Genomic DNA, 7801 nt, shown 5'->3' on the forward strand with positions numbered 1-7801 from the left:
CAACATTTACAAACAAAAATGTCTTTAACAAAAAGAAATATTGTCTCATTTTGTTATTATCTCAGAGACCTGCAGAGCTGCGGAAAAACATACCACGTCAGGAAGAAGCACCAATCACAGTGCTTTTAAACAGGAATACACACAGAATAGCATACCCCTTGGAAACAAGGGCTGGGAGGCAGGTAATTAACTGACAAGTTGATTACCAGCAATCTGGCCAGGAGGAAGACACATGGATTACCATACTGACCACAGCTATTAATTATTTCACTTCATCCAGTCATTTCAACTTCTAAGAATTATGTTTTGATTTCCAGAATGAAAAAAGTTCACTAGATGGCTCATATAAACAGCAAAGTATTCATTCAATTCTCTGAACAAGAGCATATGTCACAGTGCTTGCCCCCCCCTCCCCCCCCCCCTTTTTCAGTGGCTGTTTTCTTCATGTCTGACTTGCTCAAGTCTCTAAAGTTTCTGACACGACAAAACTCATAAGGCCCAACTATGCAAAATACACATACCTAGTTTTCCTAACTTACCCCTTAAGTTTGTAAGAGAGGTCTTGAGCTTTTGCAGGGGATGAGAAGGAAGGTTGGGTTTTTTTTAAAAAGATCGCATGCATCCACAGCACTGTAAACATGGATCAGTAAACAAATGCCTGTACAAACAACATCACAGTATTGGGTCAGGTATCATGTCAGTTAAAGTACCTAAAATCACAGCCCACATCTTAAGCAAAAAAAGTCAAACTCAAATGTATGTATCAACAAATATATGTATCAACAACCCTGCCCCAAACCCACTGAGTGACCAACTTGAGCACACATCTAACTATAATGATTCAATAAACATAATGAACCAAGAAAGCTACATTTAAGTAAATGTAGGAAATTACACCATGTGATTTAGTTCAAGGTTGCATTATATTTGTTCAAATTTTACTTCTACACAGATACCAATGGTACTGGTATTCTACAACACAGATCACTGCCAATACTAGGAAATGGGAAGAGCTGTATAGTTTCAGCAAGTATTCCACACTACTGCTGTTCTGCAGTAAATATACACACACTCGTCCAGTCAGCACATCCCACCCCATCTGTCTGTCTGTACACCTATCCTGTAGCCAGCTGTCCAAGCAGAAAACTGTAATAGAGGAAAGAAAGGACATACTACAGACGAGTCGTGTTGTTGTAGCTACCAAAGATAGAGCACAGTACATGTGCTTTTCTTACAATGCTCAAAATAAGAACTTCTCCATGAACAATCTGGGTAAATACACAGAAGGTAGAAGGGAACACGAAGTATAGCACTGCTTCCTTCCCATAAAACAGGGAAGTCTAACAAGCAGAAAAATCTTAGTTTCATAATATAGCATATCATCAGACCATCTGAAGGCACCAAGTCAAACAATACAAAATTGCTTTGCTGATCTACAACACTATGATGGCTTATTTTTCTTAGCAAGTCAAAATTTTTAAAAGGCAGATCTACTAAAGAACACAAAAAAGATGTGAAAAATACAACAACAAAGTCCCCTTGCTCCCAACACCATTAAAGCCTGGACACAAGTTTACCTCAGGTTCAGTGTACACAGGCCACAGAGGAAAAAATAGAACCTTCATATAAGGGTGGGGTTGGGTTTTTTTACTTCTTGAAGGGAAAAATATTACTCTACGGTCAGAAGCTTTTCTTTGTAATCATTAAACACTCAAAAGTTGGAAGGCATGAGGGATCATTATTTGTGTTCTCTTTCTGAGGACTTAATCTATCACTCCAAGAATTCAGTGTTAAAAAAATACTTAAACTGTATGTTTGCTAACTACAAACTAACAGACTTCTGATTTTTTTTTCCTCCAAGAATAATTTTTAACATTTTTTCGCACCTCATCTTCCAAGCTTATTTAGGAATTATATCTAAGGATCAGTGACACTGCACTATCTGTAATAAACTCAAAATCATGAGTGGTTTAAACTACACACACATATTCGTATTTCAGTAGTCTTCACTCATTCATATCCATTAACTGTGACAGTAATAGGAAACAAATTCCACAATAACTACACAAAACAGAACAAAGGAAAATGTTATTTATTGACCCGTCTATACCCTTGAGTTCGTAATGACTATGCAGACAGGTTTTCCTCTAGGGGTTCAGTGGTGGTGAAGGCTAATTATTCTGCGAATTCTTAATTTTGTGAGAAAAACTAAGTGTCTTCTGATAGAAGTATGGAAGTGAATATGAACATACAGTATAACAGTAGTGCTTAACCAGTATGATCAAAAAGGGAGGGAGGTAAGAGTTCTCAGCTGGAAGATGTTTTGCTGTGATACATCGGTTATGTTAAATAAATGATGTACAGTCAAAGCTTCATCTTATTTTGTTCTGCCTTGTATCTATGTAACTATATATATGAAAGGTATCAATTTATATTCTATCCTGGCTGAGATCATGAATGACTTTAAAGTTTCAGACTTTATAAGCAAGACCAAACTGATGGAGTATTACAGCACTTGTTCAAGAAGGCCTCAATATTATTTTTTAGAAAAATAAACAAAAACTATTACAAAAAATCAACCTGTCATTTTTTAAATTGAGGGTTCTCTACTTCCAGATACATCCCCCCCCCCTCTAACTGATCAAACAGCATCTACTACCAGTGCCTATAGCTATCACACCTCCTAGAACAAGCTGGCCAGGGAAGTGAACAAGTACCAACCCTGCAGGTATTTAAAAGACTTGTATATCATAGAATCATAGAATGGCATGGGGTTGGAAGGGACCCCAATGATCACAGAGTTCCAAACCCCCTACCACAGGCAGGGACACCAACCTCCAGTCTGGATTTACACAAGGTTGCCCAGGGACCCATCCAACCTGGCCTTGAACACCTCCAGGGATGGGGCATCCACCACCTCTCTAGGCAGCCTGTTCCAGCACCTCACTACTCTCTCTGTAAAAAACTTCCCTAGGGGTCCAGGGATGCAAGGTTCTGGGACCTGAGAATTATGAGAATCCTGGCTGCCAGAGAAGACCGAGGCAAAGAACTCATTCAGTACCTCAGCCTTCTCCACATCAGTTGCAGCCAATTCTCCTTTCTCATTTACCAAGGGGGTACGCTTTCTTTGGCCTGTCTCTTCTGGCCAGTGTACCTGTAAAATCCCTTCTTCTTGTTTTTAACATCCCTCGCCAAGTTCAGTTCCATCTGCGCCTTGGCTTTCCTGATCCTGTCTCTGCAAATCCGAACAGCATCCCTGTATTCTTTCCAGTCAATACACCCTTGTTTCCAGAGCTTGTATTTGCCTTTCTTTTCCCTCAGTTTGGCCAGCAGGTCCTTGCATAGCCATGCTGGTCTCCTGCCCCTCCTGCCCACTTTCTTATTCAGAGGTATATCTTATTCAGGTATATCTGATGCTACAGGACATGGTTTAGTGCTTGGACTTGGTAGTCTTAGGTTAACAGTTAGACTTGATAACCTTAAAGGCTATCAACCTAAACAATGTTATGATTTTATGAAAATCACTGGAAACTGAAAAGCATAGCATTGGTTTGAAAGAATGAATGAAATAAAGTTGGACAACCAGCTTGCATACACACTAAATGTTAATCCAGAAGAGTCAGCATCGTCCAGTGAAACACTACTCTTTTCTGGAATTCTTTGATGATGTCCTGCACAGTTCCATCATCCAAGTACCTGGCAGCTCAAGAGCACCTGCAGATCTGCCGGCAGTCCATGGGACATTTTTCTTTAACCACATTGATGAGCATTTAAAAAACCCGACCAAGTAAAACCACCACACACCCCCAAAAAAACCAAACCATACATACAGACCACTAAGCATTACATTTCTTTGAAAATTCTTAAGTTTTATTTGTAGCAAACCTAAGTTCACAGTAATTTTGTTCCTAAGGTCTGTTAATTTACTCTAAAAGCAATAGCTTCATTGAACCATTAGTCCCTTAAATTTCCTGTCTGATGTTAATAGGATGTGACTGCTCATGCTCTAAGCTGGTGAAAGCACTTTTCCCCTCCCTCAAGCCTTTCAAAAGGCTGTTTACCAGTTACATCAGTAACAGAGCTGAAAACCAAACCAGCTATCATATTATACAGAAAGGCACTGTGCTGGTTTTGTCTGGGATAGAGTTAATTTCCTTCACCGTAGCCAGTAGTCTATGGATTGGATTTGTGCCGAAAATAGTGTTGATAATTCATGAATGTTTCATTACTCTTTAGCAGTGCTTACACACAGCTGAGGCCCTTTCTGCTTCTCACCCTGCCCCTCCAGTGAGGAGGCTGGGGGTGCACAGGGAGCTGGGAGGGGACACAGCCGGGACAGCTGATGCCAACTGACCAAAAGGATATCCTGTACCGTATGATGTCATGTTCAGCATAAGAAGCTGGGAGAACACGGCTGAGGGGTTGCTGCTCAGGGACTGGTTAGGCATTGCTTGGTTGGTGATGAGCAATTGTTTTATGGTTGGACTTTATGATCTTCAAAGGTCTTTTCCAACCTTGTGATTCTGTGATTTAACTTGCATCATTGTCTTTCTTGGGGTTTATTTCTCTTTTGTTTCCCTTTTCATTATAATTTATTATAATTATTTTATTTCAATTCTTAAGCTGTTCTTACCTCAACCTACAAGTTTTCTCACTTTTGCCCCTACAATTCTCTTCCCCCCCATCCTGCTGGGGAGACAGGGTGGAACTGTGGTTCCACTATGGAATGGCTATGTGGTTCCTCATTGCCAGCTGGGGTTAAACCATAACAGGCATAAAAACTAGGCATAAAAATATCTCCTTGGGTTCTTTATGGGCCTCTCTACTATCTACAAACAGGTTCAGAATTATGGAGCTGAGGATGTTATAAACACAGGAAGCGGAAGGAATGTGTTGGAAAGCATGTAACCTAACACAGAACCCCACAAATACAAGAAGCAATATTTGGCCAATTGAGAGAGGTCCCAACATACCCTCATTGAAACACTGAATTAAGAAAAAAAAAAAATCTTATTTAATCCACTGGAAAAAATACTGCTGTATTTATGAAAAAAATTACTTCTATGTTTAAAAATCAGTATGAAACTAAAGTTCCTATACAGGAAATAAAATCAAGAACCAGTCTGTCTTTAGAGATCTGAAAGATTTTTCCCTTCCTAAAACAACAATCACCACAGTAGATACCCAGACACAGGCTGCTTGGCTTGTTAATGCAAGAGGCTATTTTGTGAATACTCACAGCACAAGTTAAATCAATCTCTTCCAGCTAAAGACAGCACTAGTCTTCATGAATCTTGGGAGACAGTAAACATCTTAGTACTTTAAGGAACACAAAGCACCCTTGGCTCTTAATAGGAAAGAATACAATTATCCTTAATTTTTTCACCTCAGAAATTACTTGGCACCTTTTGCTTAGCAGCAAATCAGAAAGATGACACGGGGGAAGGAGATGCTAAGGGTTGGTTCAGGCCAAGTCCTCTTGGGTAGGAATGGCAAGGTCTTAATTTAACAGACAGCAACCAGCACCTTCCAAACTCTCACATGGAAGTTTGTTTCTCTGCAATCCTTTTTTTCTTGTTCTCTTTAGAAGAGGAAACTATGGCTGAAGCCTGATGGCTGTTGACAAGGAGCTGAAACATGAAAAGACAGCATGTAGTCTGAAAAGACTGCCTCTTTGCAAGTGGCAATTTGCACTGTCCAGTTGAGGTGTCAAAGCCTCATTTGGCAACAATGCCAAATCAAGGTGTTCTCACTTGTTCTTCTCTCACAACCAAGCTATTTCTTTCTCTCTTCTAGAAAAAGAAAATATAAAATGCAAAACTGGATTGGTTGTGCAGTTAATTTTACTGAACAAGACTGAAACACTCAGGTCAGTGTAAACCAATGAACTGCAATGACACACTCTTGGGGAAAGAACAAGAGGTAGAAAATAAAAGGGGTTTTAAAACCATTTCAAGATTATAATGTGAAGCTCCAGTCCAAGCCTCACCACTTCTGATATGAAAACAATGCTCAACTGCATCCACGGCTGCACGTGGTCACACAGGCAGGGAACACCAAAAAACCACATTGTACTTGCTCACATACCGTACTCAGTGCAAAATTAATAAAAAGGCATTAATCAAGAAACTATAATGGTAAGTGGTAACACAGGAGGAGGAGTTAGTAAGTGCAGTAAATAATAATAAGCAACTGCAAAATACAAAAATATGAAGGACACTTGCTACAATTTTTTGAGAAAGCAAAGGGACCAGACCAGGAAGAAATTAGTTTTGCTTTCAGTGATTTAACAGCTGCTAGCATATAAGCAAAACCAGCAATACTGTACTCCAGATTGCTGAAACAGAAAACTCAAAAGCTGGTAACAAAACTCAGTGCTTCTCTTGAGGTTAATTACTCTTCAAGCTCTCAATGGCAGTATCTGTATTTAAATGTATGTAATCCACAAAGAAACAAAAACACCCACCCATCTCCAAGGGCCAGGGTAGCAACATAATTTCATGTAACTCTCAGATGATCAATGCCAGGTATGAATTCTGTAGATATTTCCTTAAATTATTTGTTCCTTGTATTCAATGATGTAAATTCTAACCAGGTTTCAATTTCAAGTTTCTGACCTGTTTTAAAATATTCTGAAAACCTTTACACATTCAAGAGCTGAAACTCCTGACCAAACCATTTTATAAAACTTTTTACTTAGTTATAATAGTGTTTCCTTAGTTCAACAGCATTTTCCTGCTTGACTGAAATAGAGACCATCTAATCAGGTATGTTTTGCAACAATTGTTTTTCAGTTTAAAAATTTATCTAAACTGACTATGCTAAAAAAAACCCAGAGATACTATGACAAATAAAATTCACTGTATAGTATATCAAAATAAATCTTTGGAATATTTATTTCTATTCATTTCTGTAACTAGAAAAACAGCAACCATACAACAAAGCCATCAGTACTTGGCCTTATCATGCCAAAAGCTTAACAATGGCAAAACCAGACTAACTTTGAGGAAACAAAGCAACAAAAGTATTATTTTTAAATCAAGAGAAGCAGTGAAAAACCTCTGGGAAAATGCCTACGTAATAAAATACTCTAAGCACTGCCTTTAGCTGAAATATAACAATATTCAGTAACTCTGCTAGAATCCTGCACCAGGGCATCAGTAGGACACTAGTATGCAAACGTATAGATTTTTAATTCAAGGAAAAGTCCATTACAGAAATACCCTTAGCTCAAAAGAAAAAAAAAGAAATTACAGATTAGTTTATTAAGAGTAAAAAAAAATTTTAAAATGTACAGACACCCAAGCAACTGCAATGTTCTTTTCTTGATTTTTTTTTTATATTTACACTATGTAGTAACTACACAACACCATACATACACACACACAGCCATTACCACACAATTGCAGCCCAGTAGTTTTAATTCTTGCACATTTCTTTTTGCTTAGAAAATTTTTCTATGGCAGTCTTAGAAACAACCGTCCATCTGGACAGCCAAACTATCCAAGTAAGTGCCACAATAACATTTTGTCTGAAGAATGGTCTCTAATTGTATACCATTAACAATGCTGCTGAGATGAGCATTAGATCTGAGCCTCATTACTGATGTTTGACTTGATTGCTTATTCTTTGGGTATTTGTAGTGTTACTAAGAAAACAGTAAGAGCAATACATTGACTTTTAAAACCATCATCCTCAAGTCACAACCATTTTCCTCTCCAAAAAAAAAAAAAAGCCATCCCAAACACATAAATTCAAGAATATCTACTGTGACTGAAGTTGAAGGAAACTGTAGGAGCCT

The sequence above is a fragment of the Gallinula chloropus genome, assembly GCF_964237585.1.
Source record: "Gallinula chloropus genome assembly, chromosome: Z".
NCBI lineage: Eukaryota > Metazoa > Chordata > Aves > Gruiformes > Rallidae > Gallinula > Gallinula chloropus.